The following is a 23,998-nucleotide window of genomic DNA, read 5'->3' as shown; positions in this document are numbered from 1 at the left end:
GGCTTTCTGCTGTTTGGTTTTCAAAAAAAGAAAGGAATCTCACACATTTCTTGCATTCAACTGTTGTGGAGCATATTCATAAATTGTAATATATACTCTGTCATTTAAACTTCACAACAATATGATGATTCTGGAATTATATAAACTCAATTCAATAGATGAAGCAGTAGAGATAGAAAGGTTAAGTACCATCACACAATGGGGAAGCTAGGATTCAAACTTAGATTTATTGAAAATCTGAGCCCACTCACTTCAAATTATAGTTTTAGTAGGCGTTGTTTGAGAAAATACATCATAATTTGTTTAAAAGTAACTGTGAACTCAGTTATACTTTAAATTTATATTTTATCAATTACAATATCAATATACATGAAAAAGTTGTATGTGAAACATTTGTTCTTTCTATAGGTGATGTTTGGATTCACAAACCCCTTGCAATAAATCAGCAGTGACCTCAGAGTTCTGCAGCCAAATGCTGGAAACTTTGGAAACAATCCCTGTCACTTATCTTTAAAGATCCCTCTGCTGAGAGACCCCACCATATACTTGATCCCAGACTTTGCTCCCTTCCCCATGAACTGCTGTTCACTATCCTTCTGGAACACCCATCAGCTTCCTCATATCTCCCATCCAGCCTGGACAGCCCAGCATGGCCCCCATGTGATGTCTTTCATGCTTTGGGGACCCTCCAGGGTGGAAATGGAGGTGGAGTGGTTGCTTGCAAAGGGCTCAGCGGTGAGAGAGGGCAGACAGACAGACAGACTTTCCAGGGTGTGGAAGGCAAGTCGGGGTGACCAGAGTAAAGGATTTCAGAGGGGAAGAGTAAGAGTCCCTGGGGTCAGTTTTAAGCGGGTAAGTTACACAGTCTGACTCACGTTTTGTTTTGTTTTTGCGGTACGCGGGCCTCTCACTGTTGTGGTCCCTCCCGTTGCGGAGCACAGGCTCCGGATGCGCAGGCTCAGTGGCCATGGCTCACGGGCCCAGCCGCTCTGCGGCATGTGGGATCTTCCCGGACCGGGGCACGAGCCCGTGTCCCCTGCATCGGCAGGCGGACTCTCAACCACTGCGCCACCAGGGAAGCCTTGTTTGTTTTTAATGAGGTCACCTCTGTAATGCACTGAATCTTACCTCATCCTAACCTTCACCTGACGCCCAGGGAAAAGGAGGCAGGGCCCAGCCCAGAGAGTGGTTTTCCCTCTGCCAAGAACAGCCCTGGAGACCTCTGGGGAGGCCCATGCCACAGGGCAGGGGGGTGCAGAGTGACCCGAAGCTTCTACAAGAGAAGCCACGGAGGAATCTGAGTGGTCGCGGGCCCCAGCAAGTGTGCAGCCACGAGTCCACAGCCAGGGCTCGGAAGAGTAGGAACAGGTGAAGTGGAGAGTCACCTGCAGGGTCTGGGGCAAGCGGCTGAAGGAGATGCTCGCTGCTGTTAGCAGCTCTGTGTGGTGCTGTCCAAGAGCCTGGGCGGAAGGGCCGAGTGTAAAGAGACAACCTAGACAGCAATGAGAATGACATCGTCCAGAAAATCAAGTTTCTAGTTTTTCTCCTTCACTTTCTTGGGTCATTAATACTTGTGGTTTTGACAACAATGGACTAAAAAAAAGAAAAAAACACATAATGGCTTCAGTAACGCTCAAACATTCATCAATAATTTAATTCAAGAAGGTGAACAATCTGGACAACAGCAGCATGGAGGGGGAAGCGGCATTATTCTTTATATCTGGACCGTGTGTGATGCCAAGGCCTTGCTAGACAGAAAGCCCATGTGTCTCTGTGCAGCACTAAAGTTCAGGTGTGTGTTCGTGTGCTGCAGACAGAAGAGGAGGGCAGAATGCTCTGCCCTCACCACCGACCGCCGCCTCCCTCCAGGGAGTGCAGAAGGGAGGCAGGGAAACGGCTGAGACGCTGGGCTGCATTTTTTGGATAAGAATCTTCTGGCGTTTTTTGCCCTTGAAGTGAACAAACATCCTATCAGGAATAAATCTGTGCAAGGTGCTGTGCCCTCCTCAGCCACATTTTGCTTACCCTGCTTCATCTTTATGGTCTCAACACACACTCCTAATGTTACACTAAAAACAATTTCAGGGCTTCCCTGGTGGCGCAGTGGTTGAGAGTCCGCCTGCCGATGCAGGGGACACGGGTTCGTGCCCCGGTCCGGGAAGATCCCACATGCCGCAGAGCGGCTGGGCCCGTGAGCCATGGCCGCTGAGCCTGCGCATCCGGAGCCTGTGCTCCACAACGGGAGAGGCCACAACAGTGAGAGGCCCGCGTACCGCAAAAAAAAAAGAAAAAAAAGAAAAAAAACAATTTCAGAAGAGTCACCAGTGATTACCGTATTGCCAAATCCTTTGGCTCCTTTTAGGTTCTTATTCTCCTTCGTTTCCATAACACTAGACTACCTACCCTTGCAACCAGGCCTCCGTCAAAAAAAAAAACCAAAAAAAACAGGATGATTTGATGTCTACAATATGCAGATTGAAGGAGAGGCAGGAGGCCAAGACAATATCAGTATTTCAAGTGTGTGAGTCTGAAACGTGTTGCCAAAGCAGAAACTGGGAAATTGGGAGGGAAACGTGATTTGGGAGAGAGTTTAGATACCTTCGGCAGGTTCTTGGAGACAGAGAAATCCAAATCAAGGTAGGGGGCCATCTAGACAAAAAGAACTGCACAAGTCCTCAAAAACAATGCAGCCGCATAGAGAAAAAAGAAAGGTCACCACCCTGAACTCCATCCCCTCTCCGCAGCCCAGTCCTCGCCACTGACAAATTTTGCTGAAGCACGGCTTGTTTTCTGCAGGTCAACACTGGCTCCTTGTTGACTGCCCTCTAAAGCCCTCTGCCTGGCTTCCCAGGCCCCATGAAAGCCTCTGATTTTCCCGCTTGATTGGGTGCTGCACTGAGACAACTCGCCCTGCCTTGGGCGGGGCGTCTCTCTCACCTTGAGGGGCTCCCCTTCTCTCCTGGCTGGAAGGTGGGCCTGCTCCAGCCAGGGACCTTCCCATCTCAACCTTCTCCCTCATCCTCCAGCTCACATTCTTTCCCCTGCCTCTTTCTCAGGGATCTCAGGAGCACAGAGCTGATTTCTTTAGGACCATCTTCTGTTTTCCCCTCTGTTTGCCTGAGTACAGACTTTTCCCAACTATATTGGCAGGAGGGTTGCCTTTCACTACTTTTGTGATTCTCTGACACGTCCTAACATATAGCAAGTAGGGAATACTTTTTTGGTTGATTGATTGCCTAATATGTGAAAATATGCCTCAGCAAAACTGAAGAACTGATGATTTGCAGTATCAAAGGAGTTTCTGTCTGCAGAAATGAAGTTATTCCTTATCTATTCTTTTTTATTGTGATAAAATACAATACCATAAAATTTCCCATTTTAGGGCTTCCCTGGTGGCGCAGTGGTTGAGAGTTCGCCTGCTGATGCGGGGGACACGGGTTCGTGCCCCGGCCCGGGAAGATCCCACATGCCGCGGAGCGGCTGGGCCCGTGAGCCATGGCCGCTGAGCATGCGCGTCCGGAGCCTGTGCTCTGCAACGGGAGAGGCCACGACAGTGAGAGGCCCGCATACCATAAAAAACAAACAAACAAACAAACAAATTTTCCTGTTTTAAAGTGTACAGTTCAATGCCATTGAGTACATTCACACTGCTGTGCATGTACAGCCATCTCCAGAGCTTTTTTCGTCTCTCCAAACTGGAATTCTGTACCCACTGAACAATAATTCTTCACTCTCCTCCCTCCCGCCCAACTCACCTGGCAACCACGCTCTACTTTTTGCCTCTATAAATTCGACTCTTCTAGGTACCTCATCTACGTGGAACCACAGAGTATTTCTCCTTTTGTGACTGAGCCATTTCACTTAGCATAACATCTTCAAGACGATTGCATACTCTTTTAGCTAGCTCCAAGCTTGACTTAAAACTCATTCATTTCTAAATATTTGACAACTGGTATGAGAAGAACAGCGACCACATGGAAAGAAATCAGGACCAGTCAGAACAGGTGCCAGACATAAAGGACCCAAACCCCTACCCTGACTTCAAACTGGAACTCTTGCACAGCTTCTCAAAAGCACGTCTTCTCTGGAGTATAAGGAAGACCGTGTCTGAAAATAATGGAGTGGAGGAAACAGCTCCGTGCCCAGCGTGGTGTAAATTCTTTATCGTCTCATTAAATCTTCACAACAACTCAGAGAGTCACAACTGTATTATCTCCATTTTACAGATGAAAAAACCAAAGCTTAAAGAGGCCAAGTAATTTGCCCCAAATCACGGCCGGGAAATACTGGAGCTGACACTCAAAACACTCAAACTGATGTCCATCTGACCCCAGATGCCTCGCCCTTAAACACCCGTCGCCCACTCCCCTGGCCCCCACCCCACCCAAGGAAAACAAAGAAATCAAATCCATGGTCCAAAAGTAAGACCTGAGGAAGATGGCTTGTAGGATTTAAGGTAAGAAAAGCGTGCTGAGAAGGTGACTTTAAAACAGCCTTGAGTATATAAATTGTGATCAGACTATTAAAGTCTCTTTTAAAGAGAGAAGAACAAATGTGCTGAAAGGATAACAGAGGAATCTCATTGTTAGATGGGTTATCATAAAGGTTGTGAGTTCCCTTCCCCCAGAGGCTGCAGGAGGAGAGGCTGGAACCTGTCTAGATCAGGCTGCCTGGAGGCAAAGAGGTGAACCAGGCAGTCTAAGGGGACTCCCCCAACATCAGAAGTCCCCGAGGTAATACTAGTAAAGCTTTTGAGTTCCTAGAAGAAAGGCTTTCTAGAAACAGTAGGAAAGTGTCATAAATATGCATGTGTATTTTATCCTCTGTCATCAGTATAGTCCTACTGGGTGGGGTGCATGTCTGACACTTTCAAAATTTAACGGGCAATGTCCCCTTTGATTACAGGGCATTCTGCAGTGAACTAACTTTCAAACCAACTCCAACTTGTATTCAAGCAGCATCTTTTAAATTCAGGCTGAGTGGTGAGTTTGCCTTGAAGTGAATATTTCACTGAACAGGAAAGATGCTAGCTTTTCATTTTAATGTCCTTCCAGCTGGTTCGATATGCATTGCCTCAGAGGCTGAGTTTGTCAAGATATGTAAACAGCAAAACCCAATGTGCGTTTCTCGGGATGGCCCAGGCTATTGAGGCAGATTAAGTCTACGGAAGGGGACTCCCAGGACATTTTACATTCAGAACTTCTTTAAGAGGAAAGATGAAACTGAGAGCGTGCCCATTCCAGGTGACAAGAAGCATCCAAACACTGCAGACATTCTTAGGGATAAATCTACGGTCAGAGCTAAGATTTTTCTAGAGCACACATTTCACTTTTATAGTCGTTCTGCCAAATTCTTTAAGCTTCTATAGCCCATGTTCAATTTCCACTCTTCTTGTGGTTGTAAAGGGACTCCAAGCAAGGTCCACATCCTCCTTCCAAGCATTAATGTGTGAAGGGGGCTTGTCAGCCAGTGCCAGGACATCCGCTTTCTCCTCTGGGTCCTCCACCTGCCCAAATGTCCCCATCCGTCAGTGTGAAATCCTCAAGGCAAATGATGTTTCAAAACTACATGCTTGGGCCTCCCTGGTGGCGCAAGTGGTTGGGAGTCCGCCTGCCGATGCAGGGGATACGGGTTCGTGCCCTGGTCTGGGAGGATCCCATATGCCGCGGAGCGACTGGGCCCGTGAGCCATGGCCGCTGGGCCTGCGCGTCCGGAGCCTGTGCTCCGCAACGGGAGAGGCCACGACAGTGAGAGGCCCGCATACCGCAAAAAGAAAAAAAAAAAAAAAAGAAAAAAACTACATGCTTCCTATGGCCTCTGAGATAACTTCATCTTAGGGATTATCCAGATTTTCATTGTCTAAAAATGTTATTTCCTATGTTGTAATTATGTAGACATCTGCATGGATTCAGACGGGTATTTGCTAATCTTTGTGCAAAATGGAACTGGCTCCGAAAGCACTGCCATTGCAGGGGGCAAGAGGGCGCGGAAAGTACTGGAGTAATTTCTGCAACTATTGAAATGTGGAAATTCTATCTTCTACCAATGTGGTTATACTTGATCCCCAAGATGAATGTCTTCCTGGCATTTACAGAGCAACTGACGTCCATGACAGACTGACCCTAGAACACAGTCTTTTTCAGGATACATTCAATGTATTGATGAAAACATAGGAAGCTTCTGAACTGCTGGCATTTTTTTATTACGAGGAGTCAGAACGCATACATACACAACCACCAGAATCAACCTTGGCAAGGCAATCTAGTTATTTCAGCTACCTTTTCAATCACTGAGGGACAGGATAGCAACCGTGAGAACAGCCAATGGTGTAGAAATACAACAGTGACCATTAAGACGGACAGAAGATCAGAACAGTCAAGCCATGACCTGGCCATTCTGGTCCAGAGACCAGAATGTCTGTGACTTCTCCCAAGAAGACATTAATACATTTACATTCATGTACCAGCAAGCTGCTCAATGGGTATCATTAAAGCAACTGGATTAAATGGGTAAAGATAATCTCCCAGATATTATAAAGGTAATTCACCCCAAACCCAAAGCCAATCTTAAAATCCATAGTTATGATTCATTGAGGGGATGGAGCATTGGTTTCCTGATGGACTTCTAGACTCCCAATCTTGATGCTGTCTAATCTATTACAGCACCGTGGGTGAGTCGTGATGATTACTACACAGTAGAAGGTAACAGGGACAAAATGGGGTGCACAAATTTGGAGACAACATTTCCTCTTACACTTGAACTATAAAGTTGGTATCTGCAGACCAAAGAGACATGCAAAGCCTCCTAAAATTAGAGAAAGAAAGACCCCCGTAGGCTTGTAGGACATGACAGTCACCTGGCTAATGAGGTTAAATATCTAAAGAAAGAATACATCAGTCAGGACGGATGGACAGTCGTGGAAACAAAGAAAGAAGAGCTCCCAGACTTGACTGAGACAGGAGGGCTACCTGGTCCAGGTGCCCAACAGCCATCTCAGGGGCAGGCCAGCTTCTCTGAGAAAGATGACCAGGGCTGGTTCTCAGAGCACCTTGTTAGAAGTCCACGCTCACCTGCCATCTTCTGATTATAATGCACCTTCCCAGGTCATGAGCACATTTCAAAACACTAAATCAGCATTCTGGTCTACACATCAGCCTTTTTGAGTTTGGTTGATGTTGGTCCATCCCCGTGAGATGGAATCAGCAGAAACCGCCTTCCTCCATTTTTCAGTCTTTCCCCATTTCTCAAAACAATGAATGCATACTATTTACAGAAGCGGGTGAACATATAATACACTGTCAATTTTTATATATGAATCACTGCAATAGCACCACAAGGGCAACAATAAGAATAAAATTATTCCATCTGGGGGAGAAATGTTCGGTAAATTCACCATTGTGTCGACTTATAGGCCGTTTGAGTGCAGAGCTGGGTTTTTCTCTTTTACATATTTATATTTTATGTTTATTTTGTCCTCCACAACGCCTGGCCCAGTGCTGGGTATATGGGTTTGCAAATAGGTGTTAGTTTATCAAGTGAGTGAACAGCAGCAGCTGAACGACATATTACAGCCACTGCAACTGTAGGACTCAAATTAAGCCTCAAACACCAGTGGCCCCCAAGGGGGGTCCTGACTTCTAAACAGAACCCAGGCCGCCCCTGTCCCCAGAAGGCAGACAGCTGGGTCACTTGTGGCATTTCTTTCAACCACATTCTCTCTGGGCTCCAGCAGAGTATGTGAAGGAGGGGAGGAAATCCTGGGGACGCAAGGGTCTGACCGTGAGCTCACCACATGCTCATCCCGGAGGCCTTCTGAGGTCACCGCTGGTATGTGGCCATCTCTGCGTTTAGATGTGATTGCAAGCGGCTGCAGTGAGAAAGCACTGTCAGTTCTCTCTCCCTGTTCACTGGGCGAGAAAAGATTTTTCATTTCATACATCATTTACAACTTGCTGCTGTGATTCTAAAAAACCAGTGGGCTTTATCGAGTTAACGAGCAAGAAAAACATATTTGGTGAGCATGTTAATTTTTTGAATGTTCTGCAGAGCCCAGGACATTAGGCAACGTGCACAGGGCAACTGGGAACACCGGGGAGCCCCTCGCCCCCCAAATTCATTCCACTCAGCTATGGGGGCACCTGCCTATTTACTAATAAGTCAGCAAATGCATCTTAATAGAAACTGAACAGCAAATACGTCCTTCACTTTGCATTCTCTGCATTGTCTCCACTTGGGAATACTGGGACCTTGGGCAAAAGTCACCACTGACCTGCGTTTCTCTTCCATATACCAGTCTTCACGGCAAAAGAGAGGAGCAAGTGAGTGGCTACGAGGACAAATCAGGTCAAAAGAGGAAAGAAAGCACACTGAGCCTCAGTGTTCAGGATTTTTTAAATGATATAAGGTAATCTATCTAAAGAATGATGTGGTAATGAAGGTGAAAGCCTAGACACTTGGATGAAAGGGCTCCATCAGAGGACCAAAATAAGACACTGAAATAAGTCTTAATTTATTAAAGGATCCTTTTAGAGCTCTTATCTATCAAAATCTCTGATACTCCAGACTGGTTAAATACATCTCAGAATTAATCTGCCCATAAAACCATTGAACCAAGAGCATCACATCACATTTTACAGTTTCTGCCTTTTTTTTTTTTTTTTTGGCGGTGCTGCACAGCTTGCAGGATCTTATTTCCCCAACCAGGGATCAAACCCGTGCCTCCTGCAGTGGAAGGGCAGAGTCCTAACCGCTGGACGGCCAGGGAATTCCCTAGTTTCTGTCTTTGAGTTTTATCTTAAGTTAGACATTTGATCCCCAACAAGTTCATGGTGCTGACAAAACTCGCACCCAGATCCAGCAGGGCATGTATGTATTTTCCTCATCTCTTTCCCACACACGGAAGATGAGTCGATTTGGGTCTTATTAAAGACGGGGAGATGTTTGAGCTATTCCACTATTAAGTGGAAACACAAAATGACAGCTGCCACTTCATGGCTTACCTCCATTCAGCATAAAATTGACAATGGCTAGGGACAATATTTTAGTATGTTATTCAATTCATTTAAAGAGAGCAAATTTCTGGACCCCACCTACCATAAAGATTACCAGCCGTAAACACATACATGTCCACACATAGCAAGCACACGCACACTCACACACACACATACAACTCAAAACTCCCAAAGAGCCTGAATAAGGTAGATGGCAGGGGAGAAATAAACTGGCTGTTTTCTAGATAAGACAAAATGCAAAACAGTCTATTTCAGAAAAGATACAAAAAAAGTACCACTCTTTGGGGGAGGAACATAATGTGTTTCCTCGGAGAATATAAATCCAGGAAACACTTCTGTATTCCCATATTTAATGGCATTTTGTATTCTTTTCTGCTGCAGTTGTGATAAACCTCTACTTAACAAAGACACCCAGTTTGCAGTAACTGAGACAGCCGCCAAACTATTATCTCCGGAAGACTGGGGCTCATTCACACCCTAAGAGGGGCTATATCACTGGCTCCCTGGTGAATGGTTAGGAATGTCAGTAAGAATATCTTTTTGCAAATGATTTTTGGAGAAATGGGAAGCAGAGGGTTGAGAAACGTAGCCGGCACGAATGAGGCCGAGGAGACTGGACTCTCAGCACAACACCTCCGTGTGCGGTTTTAAATGCCCACCTCGGGGGTCCCCCGGGGTAGGAAGGACCACCCCACTCTCCCTGAAACATGCCCACATCCCCTCGCCTCTGCAGGCTGTCCCGGGCAGGTAGGGCCAAGAGTCTGCCCTATACGAGGACCCAAAGGGACGTACTACATGTCCCCCAGCACAACCCTCGCTCAGGCACAAGCAACCCCCCATCTAAACCTTAGGCTCACTCTTCTCAGCCCAGAAAAATAGATTCTGCAGGTGTACAGTGTAAAAGTAAGGCCTGGCCAGGCCACTCCGAAGGAAACCTCAAAATTCCCAACCAAACCCACACAGGTGGGGAGAAGCAGTAATAAAGCAGAGAGGGAAGACTCAGACAAGAGAAAGCTGCCTGGAGCTGACCTGAGTGGTAAGGATGGAAGAAAGCCTCCCTCCCTCTCTCACTGGAGCACTGGTCTTAAAGGCCACCTGGCCCAACAACCACAAGGCCACCCAGCTCCCAGCTAATCCCCTGCAGTGGACACACCTACGTGACCCCTGTGAGTCACAGATTCGTGTAGTCCCCTCCCTTTGAGTGCAGGCAGGACCTGTGATGTCCTTCTGGCCCACAGAGAACAGCAGAGGTGACTGGATAGTCTTTCCTGTGATGACATCACATCTTATCTCCATTCTAGCCACGGAATGAGATTCTCTTTGACTGCCTTGGTAGGCAGAATAATCCTCCCCCCACCCCAGCAAAGATGTCCACGCCCTAATTCCAGGAACTCGTTACATAACAAAAGAGATTCAGCAGATGCCATTAAGATTACAGACTTCCAGGGAGATTATCCTGGATTATCTGAGTGGGCCCAATCTAATCACATAAACCATTAAAAGCAGAGAAACTTCTCTGGCTAGAGTCAGAGAAATACTGCAGAAGAGAGGCAGGTGAGATGCAGCCAATGGGAAGTCAGAGAGATGTCCAGCATGAAAAAATTCTACGCACTATTGCTGGTTCTGAGATGTAGGGGCCAAGTGCAAGGACCAGAGAAAGGTCTCTAGTAGCCAACAGTAGCCCCCAGCTGACAGCCAGCAAGGAAATGGGGACGTCAGTCCTACAACCACAAGGAACAGAATCCTGCTAAAAACCAGAGGGAGCTTGGAAGCAGCTACTTCCCCAAAACCTCCAGAAAGGATCACAGCCCTTGTGATCCCAACATTCTGTGGGACCCAGAGTAGAGAAGCCAGTTGAGCCATGCCGTGTCCAGACTTCCGCAGAACGGAAAGCATAAAGTAATACATTGGTGCTGTTGTAAGCCACACATTTGTGGTCATTTGTTACAGCAGCAATAAGAACGGACACACTGGCCTTGAACAAGTAGGCTGCCATGTTGTCAGAGCACCTGTGAAAGGGCCACGTGGTAAGGAGCTGAGAGTAACCCCAACTGACAGCCACCAAGAAGATGGGACCTCAATCCCACAACCAAGAGCAACTGAATTCTGCTAACTTTCATGTGAGCTTGAAAGAGGACCCCAAGCTCCAGACAGAAACTCGCCTGGCCTCTATTATGATGGCTGCCTTGTGAGACCCCAAGCAGAGAACCCAGTTAAGCTCTGCCCAGATCCTGACCCATGAAAACTGTGAGGTGGTAAATGTACCAAAGTTGTGGCTCCTGGTTACACAGCTACTGGTAACTAACACACCCCCTTCCAAAGCTGTGGTTTATGCTTCTTCTGGACCACCTCAGCTCAACAGCTAAACCAACAGCTACTAATTCAGGATGGGAGTGTAGAAGCTGGTGTATAACATCTTAGAGTTTAAGATAAAGATCCAACATGATTGGGCACCTGTGACTTGCAGACACAGACTCTGTTATTTCCAGCAGAATTTAAATCAGCTCCTCCCCAAGTCTGTCCTTTCCTGTTAACTACAGCACCACCCTACCTTCCAATGATGACACGGGTTCTACGACGAGGACACAAACAATAGTTAATTCCTTTTTCACAGAGTCTTGCAGGAATATTAACCTAATACTTTATTTCAAATATTGTTTTCTAAAGTATTTTATCCAGCTTGACAACAATAACAGGCAGAACCCTTTTATGTGTAAGTGACAGAAACTCCAACTCAAACAGGCTTGAACCAAAAGTAAAGATTGGAAAGTCAAGGGCAGGCAGGGCTGGCAGCTCTGTCCTCTCTCCAGCTCTGGGTTCTGCTCTCCTCTGCGTTTGCTTTTTTCTCCAGCTGGCTCTTCTCTTTTTTTTTTTTTTGCGATACGCGGGCCTCTCACTGTTGTGGCCTCTCCCGTTGCGGAGCACAGGCTCCGGACGCACAGGCTCAGCGGCCATGGCTCACGGGCTCAGTCGCTCCGCGGCATGTGGGATCTTCCCAGACCGGGGCACGAACCCACGTCCCCTGCATCGGCAGGCGGACTCCCAACCACTGCGCCACCAGGGAAGCCCTGGCTCTTCTCTTGTGGTAAGACGGCAGCCAGCAGCCCAGGCACCCACCCTCCTTTCACCCCAGAGGTTACAACACAAGCCCTGTGGCTCATTTGGGCCATGTCAATCCTGAACAGTCACCATGAAGAAGAAGAGAGAATCTGCTGATGGGCTAAAGCCAGGGGCACATGTCCACTCCTAGAGCATAAGGTGAGTGGGTCCCTTCCTGTCCCTGCGGACTAAGAGTGGGGGATGGGTGCTTCCCCTAAAGAAAAGCTAGGGAGCAGCATCAAAAGAGGGAAAACAAACATCAGATGGGCAAAACCAACAGCTCTCTGGTTCAGTGGGCCACCTTATTTATCAACTCTGACTGGCATTGGGCCATTTTCAAACACCCAATCAATTTTCTAGGAAAAAAGCTATCTTACCATAAAGACATCCATATATGGTGTCTGGACTATACCATGTCCTGGAAAGTCCCTTCCATCTTTAGAGTCTATGATTCTAACTTTAATTGGAGCCTGATTGGAAGACATTTCTAGTCTCCCAACATGAGTGTCTTTTAAATTCGTTTTGAAAGGAACATTCACCTGTTTGAAAAACCAGCCCCATCACTTCCTAGGTGCCCCTCATGGGTCATCTCCTCGCCTGCTCTAAGTTCAGTCACCTGTCCTTTGATCCACTACTACGAACACTCAGATGTGGACTCTCTGGATGTCCCTGTAAAGGTGACAGAGAGGGATGCACCAGGAGGCTGGGCAGGGCGCTGAGCCTGCACTTTCTCTACTCCCCAGCCTTTGTTTGTCAAAAGCCAATTTCTTCAAACAAAGCAGTTACACAGTCCTTAGTCAGTTGAAGTTTAAAAACAAAGGTACTTTTGAGTTTTCGAAACACATACTAAAAGAAAAGGTTATTTTGGGGGGCTTCCGTGGTGGCACAGAGGTTGAGAGTCCGCCTGCCGATGCAGGGGACGCTGGTACCTGCCCCAGTTCGGGAGGATCCCACATGCCGCGGAGCGGCTGGGCCCGTGAGCCATGGCCGCTGAGCCTGCGCGTCCGGAGCCTGTGCTCCGCAACGGGGGAGGCCACAGCAGTGAGAGGCCTGCGTACCGCTAAATAAATAAATAAATAAATAAATAAATAAAATACAAGGTTTTTTTTTTTTTTTTTTTTTTTTTTGCTGTACGCGGGCCTCTCACTGCTGTGGCCTCTCCCGTTGCGGAGCACAGGCTCCGGACACACAGGCCCCGCGGCCATGGCTCGCGGGCCCAGCCGCTCCGCGGCATGTGGGATCCTCCGGGATCGGGGCACGAACCCGTGTCCCCTGCATCGGCAGGCGGACTCTCAACCACTGCGCCACCAGGGAGGCCCTACAAGGTTATTTTTTAACTTTCAAAAAAGACCAATGAATTCTTTTGGTGTTCAAGTACAGCCAATCAGAATTTAGCTTTCCCCTGAGCGCTATTTTGCGACTGAGACCAGGCACCAACATTTTTTTATGTGAAAGGATTTTCTTTCTTTCAAGAAAGAAGAGACACAGTTGGAAGAAAATGAATAAAAGAGCTAAACAGGAAAGCACACCCAACCATGGAAGTGCCTGATGTTAGGATATCAGCAAATGAATCGTTCAGACCTTCCCATCAGATGTCATTTTTGGACCCAGATGATAGTTTTAGCAGAAATCACTCAAACTTCCTTGAGGTAGAACAGTCACTAAATCTTTAACCCATTTCAGAGATAGATTATACTGTTCTATTTTTAGTGCCCTGTGTCTTCTTTAGCATAATCTGAGGAGGGGGGAACCCTTAATCTCCCCGCAAGTGAGCCGTATGTGTTATTTTCTAGTACCTATGTATAATTATCGGTGTTATTTTAATAATCAATTTCAGCGGAACGGCAGGATTTGCTTCAGTTGCATTTAAATCCTAATAAAGCTCAATAAGAAGAAAATGAGAAAGAAAGAGAAAATATCGTTGTGGAGGATTAACAAAACACTCCAACAAAAGGGACCTTTTTAATTTTCATGACATGATAAAGTGATAGCCTTTTGAATAGACAATTAGGCTCATAAACCTGATACACCAAGGGCTTAATTCACAAACACACGTTGCCACTAATACATTGGCAGAGGAGCTGTATGCTTAACAGGATTAGGATATAGCAAATCATTCATTATTAATGGGAATCTACATTGCCTGCGTCTTCATCCCTAGATAGACCGGTATTTAAATCAAATAGTTTAGCACAATTTCAGGAGCTTAATTCTGTACACAGATTGCTCACAGGTAGCTTTGTATTTCCTTGCACAGGACCGGGGACCTTTCCTAGGGCCACCTGCCTCAGCTCCTGTTACCCAGAGGATTTAGATTCTGGAAGCTCTGTGCCTTGCCCTGTTCACCCAAAAATGAGAAGTAAACACCTGGCTGGCCCACCTGATAAGGTCATTTGCTTCCCCCAAAAGACTATAATCTGCACCAGATTCCACACACACCGTTTGCACTTCCGCTCGGATCAGCAATTCTGCAAATGCAGGGCACACGTCACAAGGGGTTTCAGACCCAACCTGGTATAGATCAGAGGTGGAATTTACGGAGTTGTCATTTCAACAGTGTCTCAAGGGCACTGTCATCCACAGAAAGGACACAGAAGGCTTCCCTCACTTTGCCTCATGGAAAAGGTGGCTTCACGGGTAGGTACCAACACGATGTGATTTGCGGGAAGGCAACAAGGGAGGTTAGTCATCTTTATTACGGAGCATCTAACTTGTGCCAAGCATAGAGTGACCAACTGTCCCAGTTTTGTTGGGACTGAAGGGTTTCTCAGGGCAAGGGATTTTTAGGTTTAATCCAGAAAATTCCGGGGCACACAGGACAAGTTGGTCACCCTAGCAAGGCAATAATACGCTTTCCGTTATTGCATAATGGAGGTTCACTGTTTCATAATGTTCATGTTATTCTCAACCATATGAGAAAGATATTCCCATTTCTAGATGTAGAAAATAAGCCCCAAAGATGTTAAACAATTTACCCAAAGTCACAACCAGGAGAGCGGGGATTCAATCCCAGATCCCTCCGAGGGCTCTGCCTGTCACCTCCAGTTCTGCTCAGGCCACCTAACACCCAGCTACACTGAAGCACCTTGCTGCTGCCCAGCATCACATGCTCTACCACATGGGAAATCAAGGTTTCCAAGGTCTTCGATTAAAGCTTCAGGTGATCTGAAGACTCACCAGGCCCTTCAGCAAGGCCGAAGTCAGGGCCAATCCAATTAGCGTGTCACCTCTGACACCAGGGCCCAGCGGAGACCATCCTCATCTGGAAGAGGGGTGAACATCAAAACCACCAGGGATATTTTCCCAAATAAAAATCTCTCCCGTGACGCCCACCTAGTGGGGGGCTTTGGGTTCAACAGGCTTAGTGACGTGTGAGGCCAATAAAGACCCCAAGTCCCCCAAGGGACGCACATAGCCGCAAAAGGCTCCTTGTCCCGCCTCCCTGGGCTAAGGACTTTATTCTCCAGCCCAGTTAGCCGCTGTGTCTTGTAAATGTGACTGGAGTGGGCCAGCGAGCTCCCTTCCGTGATCAGACAGACCACGCTGAAGGCATATCTGCGGGGAGAACAAACATCCCAGCTCTGCTGCAAGATCTTGGATAAGTCGGTTAACCTCCTGGTGCTTCCGTTTCCCCGTCTGTGGCGCGCGGATGATCCTAAACCTCTCCCAGGAGAGCAGACAGGAAGAGCTGAACCCACTGACTCACGTGTTGGTTCCCGTTCCCCTTGCTCCAGGGCACCCCACTCAGCCTCCTGAACAAGCACATCATTTCATTTTGAAGGAGGTTCCACCCAGGGGACAGTGGAAATTTGCCCACTGGCTCTGGCCTGTGTACAACCGTCCACTTTCATTTCACTGTGCATCTCGATTATCTACTGCCTTGGAACAACAGTATCCTTCATTACCTCCCGGGGGCCCGTCCGGCAAGAGAGGCTTTGTTGGGTGCCACTGACGGGTGAAATCATAAACTCAAAAAAGAAGACATTCAGTGGTTGACCCCTCTCATTAGGAAAGGTGTGTTCTCTTTACGAAAAAGATTAAAGTCTTTTTTTAATAGCAAGAGCACAAATTACATTAATCATTAATTATGAGTAACAGTAAGTAGTAACGTAAATGCAGCCTCTAGAATCCAGAATTCTTAAGGTCTGTCATGGCCCAGACGGGAAACTTTCTAGTTTGTGGAAGAAAACAAGGTTTGATCTATGTAATTCCCTCTTCAGTCTCCTTTCAAGTGTCTTGGCCTCTGCAGGTCCTCAGGACTGAGTCTGAGGCCTTCTTCCTCCTTACCCAACATTTTCTCCTTAGAGGATCTCATCCACCTTCATCTTGGATCTGAACCCAGGCCTCATTTCTGAACTTCAACTGCCGATCTTGACTTAGAGGTCTACAACCATCTCAAAGGCAGCACGCCTGTTGTGGGTTGGATTATGTCTCCCCCACAAAAGTTATACTGAGGGCTTCCCTGGTGGTGCAGTCCCTGGTTGAGAGTCTGCCTGCCGATGCAGGGGACACAGGTTCGTGCCCCGGTCTGGGAAGATCCCACATGCCACGGAGTGGCTGGGCCCATGAGCCATGGCCGCTGAGCCTGCGCGTCCGGAGCCTGTGCTCCGCAACAGGAGAGGCCACAGCAGTGAGAGGCCCGCGTACCGCAAAAAAAAAAAAAAAAAAAAAAAAAAAAAAAGTTATACTGAAGTCCTAACCCCCATTACCTCCAAATGTGACCTTATTTGGAAACAGGGTCACTGCCGATGTACGCAGTTAAGATGAGGTCCTAATGGAGTCGTGTGGCTCCTACTCAATGACTGGGGTCCTTATAAGAAGGCAGCCACGGGGAGACACAGAGGTTCATGCAGAACAGCATGTGAAGACAGAGGGGGAGAGCGGAGTGATACTGCCACCAGCCAAGGAACGCCTGGGGCCACCAGGAGCTGGAAGAGGCAAGGAAGGATCCTCCCTTAGAGACTTCAAAGAGAGCACAGCCCAGACAACCCCTGGATGCCAGACTTCTAGGCTCCAGAAGAAAAATTAAATAAATAAATTTCTACGGTTTAAGCTTCCTGGTATGTGGCCCTTGGTTACAGCAGTTCTAGGAAACGAATACAATGCCTGGGCCTGGATTCCAGTCCCCTCAGTAAATGGGGTGTCCTGCCTTCAGCTGCACCCACCAGAAACCTGGGCAATGTCCTGGTCTGGCCGCCTCCCTCTCCCGCACCCCGTGCTTCCAGCCCAACCCAGGTCTTTCCAATCCTACGTCTCCTCTTGTAGCCGCCCTATCACCTCCGCCTGGGGACCACAGTGGCCACCCAACTGCTTCCCACGTCTACTTGGGCCGCAGTAGTCTCTCCTCCATGCAGTGGCCAGACAGACCCCCCTAAACACCAGTCATGTCACCACCCTGCTTACAAATCTTCTGCAGTTTCCACTGCGGGTCAGACGACATGGCCTGTGGAGCCCTGCATGACACGGCTTCTGCTGCCCTTTCCGGCTCATCGCCAGTCACTTTCATGGTTAACCGGACAACACTGGCCTTCAGGCCTTCCTTGGGGGCGGAGGGGGGGGCTCCCTGGATAACTCCCATTCACCACGGGTCTCAGTCCAAAGCCATTTCCTAAGAGAGATGCTCCCTGCTCTCAGCCCTCCTGCTAGAATCTCTCTTCACACCCTTCATTTTCCCCTCCCGTCATTTGTCTCAGTTCTTAGTCACATATTTATTAGTGGGGGGAGGGTATTTGCTGTTGCTGTTGTGGGTTTTGTCTTTCTCTCCCTTGCTGCAGGCTCCATGTGACCAGGGAGAAAGTCCTCCCAGCGCTGGCAGAAAGGAGAACAGTGCTGGCTGCTAGGAGGTGCTCTACAAACACTGAGAAACTGTCCAATGTAAACGCCTCTCTGTGCAGCACAGGGATGTGCTGACTCTCAGACCAGCACCGTCAGCCTGGCACGCACTCACCAGGTCAGAGCGGCTGGGCAACATGATGTCACCGACTGCCACCTACGGAGACACGGCTGGCCCTCTGATTTCTTGAGTCTCCACAGCTTACTGCCTGCTCCAGGCCGTGGATTCCTGCCTTGGGATACTGCCTAAATGGCCCTTGGTGCTTTGCAAAGCTCTTCCTGGAGGATGATCTTAAGAGACGGACAGCCACCCAACGCAGGAGGCCCTGCTGGCCTCAGGTCACAGGGAAGGACCAAGTTCCCACAACCGGCGACACCGGGCCTGCTCTCCTCCCTGCTGGTGCGAGCCTCTTAATCCAGCAGAAAAGAGTTCATCTTCCAAAGAAAGCCTTCTGGATAAAGCAGCGATGACTCAAAGCGGGGCACTGGTCCTACCACACGGGACGACCGCCCAAGCTCTATCAGAACCACTTCTGGGGTCACACAGTGATTTTTAACAGTGTCACCGGAAGTAACTGGCAGGTGGGCATAACCCTCAGAACAAGAAGAGAAGCACAGCCTGAATGTCTCCTGTCTATCAGTCATTAGAGCAGTTTCAGTGATCCATTGAGAATTAGAAAAATCTCTGGATTCTTTTTTTTTTCACCAAATCTATTAAAATAAAAGAAATTTTAATTCCACCGACCTAGCAAAGAAGAGAATTCTAACAGAGTCAGGATCTCTGTCCCCGAATTGAAGTCACTGCTCTGGTATCGACAGGGCAACCCTTGTCTCTCCTCTGCTTTTCCAGGCAGAAGATCCAAACAAACTAAGAAAAGCAAAAGCAAGAATGGGTTGATTGGCCAACTTATTTACCTGTGAAGCATTTGTAGTGATCAAAGGACTTAAGCTGCAACCAAGAGCTACTCAGAGACTGGAATGGACATCGCTGTGGCGATTGGCCTCAGCCTGGTGGTGGGTTCACCACCGCTGCTTAGAGACCAAAGGCAGCCACCGCCGCACAGTGCCTTCCTGTGCATGCCAGGCCGTGACAGCTCTGGAAATGTCTCCTTATGAACAAAAACCAACTTCTCTAACAGTCACTCTCTCTCTCTGCACCTGTCAGATCCAGCCCCTCTCCTCCTCCTCTCCAGCGTCGCTGCCTCAGCCCCCGCCGCCAGCATCTGTGTCCTGGATTGCGACCAAGGCCCCCGCTGGGTGCCCAGCCTCCTCGACCCCCTCCGAGTCAGACGCTCTTTTCAAATATAAAACTAACACCTGTGATTTCCAAACCCAACTACGGCTAAGGCACCTCCTTGAACTCACACTGCCACAGATTTTGAATTTTTGAAGAGATAAAGCAAATTCAACAGCTGTAGGCACTGTGCAAAGTACTAGCTCAAGGAGGTTCCCCCCTTCCTCATTAGGTCACCCCACATTCCTTTCAATGACGTCTCATCTTTGTGAAGTTGGGTTACCCAGATTGATGTGACCAACGTAAGCACCTTGTTACATACCCAAGAGAAATGAAAGTACGGACTCAGCAGATGCTTCTGCACCAAGGTTCACAGAAGCACTATTCATGATAGCCTACAGGGGGCAACAACCCAAATGTCCATCAACAGAGGAATGGCAAACAAAACGTGGTGCATGCATACGATGGAATATTATTCAGCCCTAAAGAGGAATGAAGTACTAATACAGGCTACAACGCACATAAACCTTGAAAGCATCATATTAAGCTAAAAAAACACACACACACACACACACACAAAAGGACAAATATTGTATGATTCCACTTTTATGGGGTAGCTAGAGTAGTCAATGTCCTAGAGTCAGAAAGGAGAACAGTGGCTGCTAGGGGCTGAGGGAGGGGAAGAATGGGGAGTTACTGTTTAATGGGTATGAGATTTCGCTTTGGAAAGATGAAAAAGTTCTCGAAATGAATGATGGTGGCGGTTGCACAACACTGTGAATGTACTTAAAAACGGTTACAATGGTACATTTTATGTTCTGTCTATTTTACCACAAAAAAGGAAAACCTTGCAAAAATCAGTATGAAAGAGGAAATAAGGGTGGTGGTGGCCAATATGATTCCAAGGTGTGAGAAGCTATTTTTTCCTTTAATTTGTGCATATTAGTTTTCAAAAGGCCACTAAGTTGCTAGAGCATAAATATTTATTAGGCTGTTTAAATATCTACTTAATCAACTGAACTGTTAAATATTCTTCGGGCATCATGAAAAATTACTGAGATACTAGAATGCCCTGAACCAAGACAGCCCCTATGAGGTTCACTCACCCACAGGACCAAGCCTGAATTTCATCCACTCCCCCCAATTTACAGGGATTACAGGGACCAGAAGAACATGTTAAATGACACCACTGGGAAGCAGTCCGTATATCTAAACTGTGGGGAACACTACAGAACCAAAACAACATTTTTCTTCAACAAATATACTGCAGAGAAATAAAGAGATGAAGGGGGTACAGGTTATAAAAGACTTAAGAAATATCAACCAATTGCAATGTATGGACCTTATTAGATCCAAAAAAAAACTGTGAAAAACATATTTTTTTACAGTTTGTTCATTTATATATGAAAATAAATTCGTGTATAGATGTGTGTATATATATATGAAAATCGGGAAATTTAAGACTGGATGTTTAGTGTTATTTAGGAACTGTTAAGTTTGGGGTATTATAATGATACCGTGGTTATTTTTTTTTAAGGAGTTCTTATCTTTCAGAGACACACATTAAAATGTTTACAGAAGAAGTGACATGATGCCAGGGACTTGCTTCAGAATAATCTAAGTGGGGGAAAGGGGGGAGTGAGTGGGAGAAGAGAGAAAACCCAGCGGCCGTGAATTGACCGGTATTGAAAGTGGGTGACGGACACATGGAGCTTCAGTTCATTACTCTCTGTGCTTCTGCATCCGCCTGCACTTTCCCATTTCCAAAGCTAAATGCATGTCTCCTGCTAAAACCGATTTGGTGCTGCTCTCCACTCTAACTCCTTGGATGGCCCCCTGTGCTCTCGGGATAAAGTCCAACCTTGTAGGTGTGATGCCTTCTGTCTGCTCACCTCTGCATCACACTTCCCACCAGCACATCCCAGGCTTCCTGTCCTCTCGGTGGTCCCGGTGCCTGTGCTGGCCCACTCTTCCCTCCTCCTCATCTGGCAAACCCTCCAGGTTGTACAGCATCCTGCCAGCTTCTCCTGGGGCTTTCACCACACTCCTCCCCAAGCTGCACTAGGAGCTTGTCGTCAATGCCTCCAGAGAAACATATTGTCCCTGCAGTAGAACTTTTTAAACAGTAGTACTTCGCGTTCTCATTATCTCATTGAACTGAGGGTACAGTGCACAATAGATACTCGATACACATTTGTTGAATGAAGGAATGAATGGCTAAACAATAAACTGAATAAATATCATTATCACTAATAGTTCTCTCCTGCGACAGTTTGCCATCTATGGAGGCCCCATTATAAAGCTTTGGTTATGGAAGAAATGGATCTTCCCTCCAACCTGAGAGGGAGAACTTGAAAAGGCATCTAGAAGAATGAAAAGGCAAGCACGTGCTGGGCCACCTCCCTGTGTCAAAAGGGGGAGGCATAAGGAATTGAGGCAACGTTACAATTCCAGAAAAGCAAGACCCTAATCGAAGTAACAGGACTAGGAAGGGTCCCCATCTGGTTATGGGAATCATGACTCCAGAGAAATCCCACCCTCACCCTCCAGACACTCACCTGACTGTAAGTCACTTCTCCTGGGCCCTCAGTTATCTCACTGGCCTCTTGAAAGCCTCTTCCTCGCCTAACGTCTTGCGAGTCTACCCGATTCTGGAAATCCTTCGGACATGGACGATCCTTCACTTGTCCACTATGCAGTAACTAGTTACTTATCACTGACGATGCCCAAGCCCCACCAGACTGTGTGCAAGGCAGCAGGACAAATTCCAAGGTGAACGTGGGTCTCAAAATCTTACAGAGAAAGATAAGACGGGCGTAGAAGTAACTACATCACCAAACAGAACGTGATAAGTAGCAGAAAAGGCGATGCCACAAGATGCGTGGGAGCTCATAACTGAACTAGAGTTCTTCCAGGAGGGGCGCCTTCCTTAATAAAAGAAGCATCCCTTGGGAGGCAGCCTTGAGAGGTGGGTGGGATTTGGATACGTGGCATGTCGGTTAGGATGCTTTCAGCTGCAAGGGACAGCCTGCTTCTGCTGGGTTCCTAACCAGCCAAGGAATTCGTCCTCCGTGGCTGAGCCCAGAGGCAGGTGCTCTCAGCATCTCAGGGTGATGGGTCCTTCCCGTCTTGCCTCCCTGCTGTGCCCAGGCAGGTTCATCATGGAGCATCCCTCCAGGGGCAACAAAGTTAAGAGGAACAAGAGGGACCCTTTGTCTGCTGTCTCTTCCTGTAGCTCGCTCTTAGAGGAAGACAATCTCCCCTGAAGACCTAGAGCCAACTTCTGGTCAAGCCACATGGCTGAAATCAATGGCAGGACCATTCTTGAGCCGATCCTGAGCCTGCCTGGTCACCAGGGCTGGAGGGCATACACAATGTCAGGTCCACATGGGATTCACTTGCTCAGCTGCCTTTTGGCCATTTCTGCCTTCTTCATAGTCGGGTGGATGTCCTCCACATTCTCCCCACCACTGAGGCAGGCTGTGGACCAAAGAAACAACCGGTCAGGTGGTTCCGAGCAGAGGTCTCAAGACAAGACAAGACAGACCTAAGTTCACTCCCCACCATGCCTTTACTCTACGCCAGTGGCTCTGAATCCCGGCTGCCTGTTAGAATTACCTGGGCCCCACCCCACACCAATTAAATCTAAGTCTCCTGGGGATGATCCAGACACCTGTGGTTTTGTTTTTTAAGCCTCGCAGAGGGTTCAGATGCCTGGGGAGCGTTGAGAAATGGGGCTCTCACTCAGCGGTTCTCAAACTTTAGCAGCAACAGAATCACCCGGAGGCCTCGTTAAAACAGATTGCTTTGTCCCACAACTGAGTTTCTGATTCAGGGAGTCTGGGGTGAGGCCAAGAATTTGCATTTCTAACAAGCTCCCAGGCGATGCTGATGCTGCTTGCTGGCTGAGACCATGCTTTCCCTGATCTTGATCAAATCATTAGCCGTCTCTGAGCCGCAGTCTCCTTTCTCATCTGTGAAACAGAGATAATAATAGCTTCCACGCTGCTATTATCAAAGGGATTAAAGACAAGGTCCACAAGGACGTAGCACAGAGCGCACAGAGCTGCTCGCAGGTGCTCACGAGATGGAAGGCACCACTACTGGTGCTATTGCTGCGGGCATGTCAGCCAGCTGTCTGGCTGTGACCCTGTGCTGGGTCAGCACCCCCTCCCGCCTAGTATTTCTTTGCCTTCTAAAAATGGGTTAGCACCAAAAAAAAAAAAAAAAAAAAAAAAAAGAAAATGCATTCATACTTTCCGCACTGGTTCTAAATCTCTAGAGTTTTCTTATAGAATGATGCTTATCAGAGGAAAAACATCTGTTCCACTTTCTTTAATCTCTAATTTATCTAATCTCCCTTTGTAAAAAGGTATATTGCTAATGAGTGAATTTCTGCCAAGGGAAAAAAAATGCTTGTTTCAATTACTTATTCTTCTCTTTGACTTTACCCTCTGTGGTGTAATAGCTCACAACATAAATATAATGAATGGGCCACTTTTTTCTGTCATCTTCATCACTGGCCACTGATGAAGAGACTTCCAGAATAGAAAGATGTCATTTTCCACGTTTCTACCCGAAGCACCAAACACCCGTTGCCCGAGTACATCTTTTCCTCAGACAAGTGTCCTCACCCAGCCCAAGGCACAAGCCGAGGAGAACCCTCCAGCGACGGTGACCATGATGGAGAGTGGCCGCCAGAGGGCGCCGCAGAGCAGCACAGCCTGCCCCCTCCAGGGCCGGAGACTGACCACCTGGGCACAGAAGCCGAGCCCCGGGTGTTTATTTCTTCATTGGAAAGGGTGTGTTTTTCAGAATCTGT

This window comes from Mesoplodon densirostris, chromosome 12 (genome assembly GCF_025265405.1).
Source record: "Mesoplodon densirostris isolate mMesDen1 chromosome 12, mMesDen1 primary haplotype, whole genome shotgun sequence".
Lineage (NCBI taxonomy): Eukaryota > Metazoa > Chordata > Mammalia > Artiodactyla > Ziphiidae > Mesoplodon > Mesoplodon densirostris.
This window is presented reverse-complemented; position numbering follows the sequence as displayed.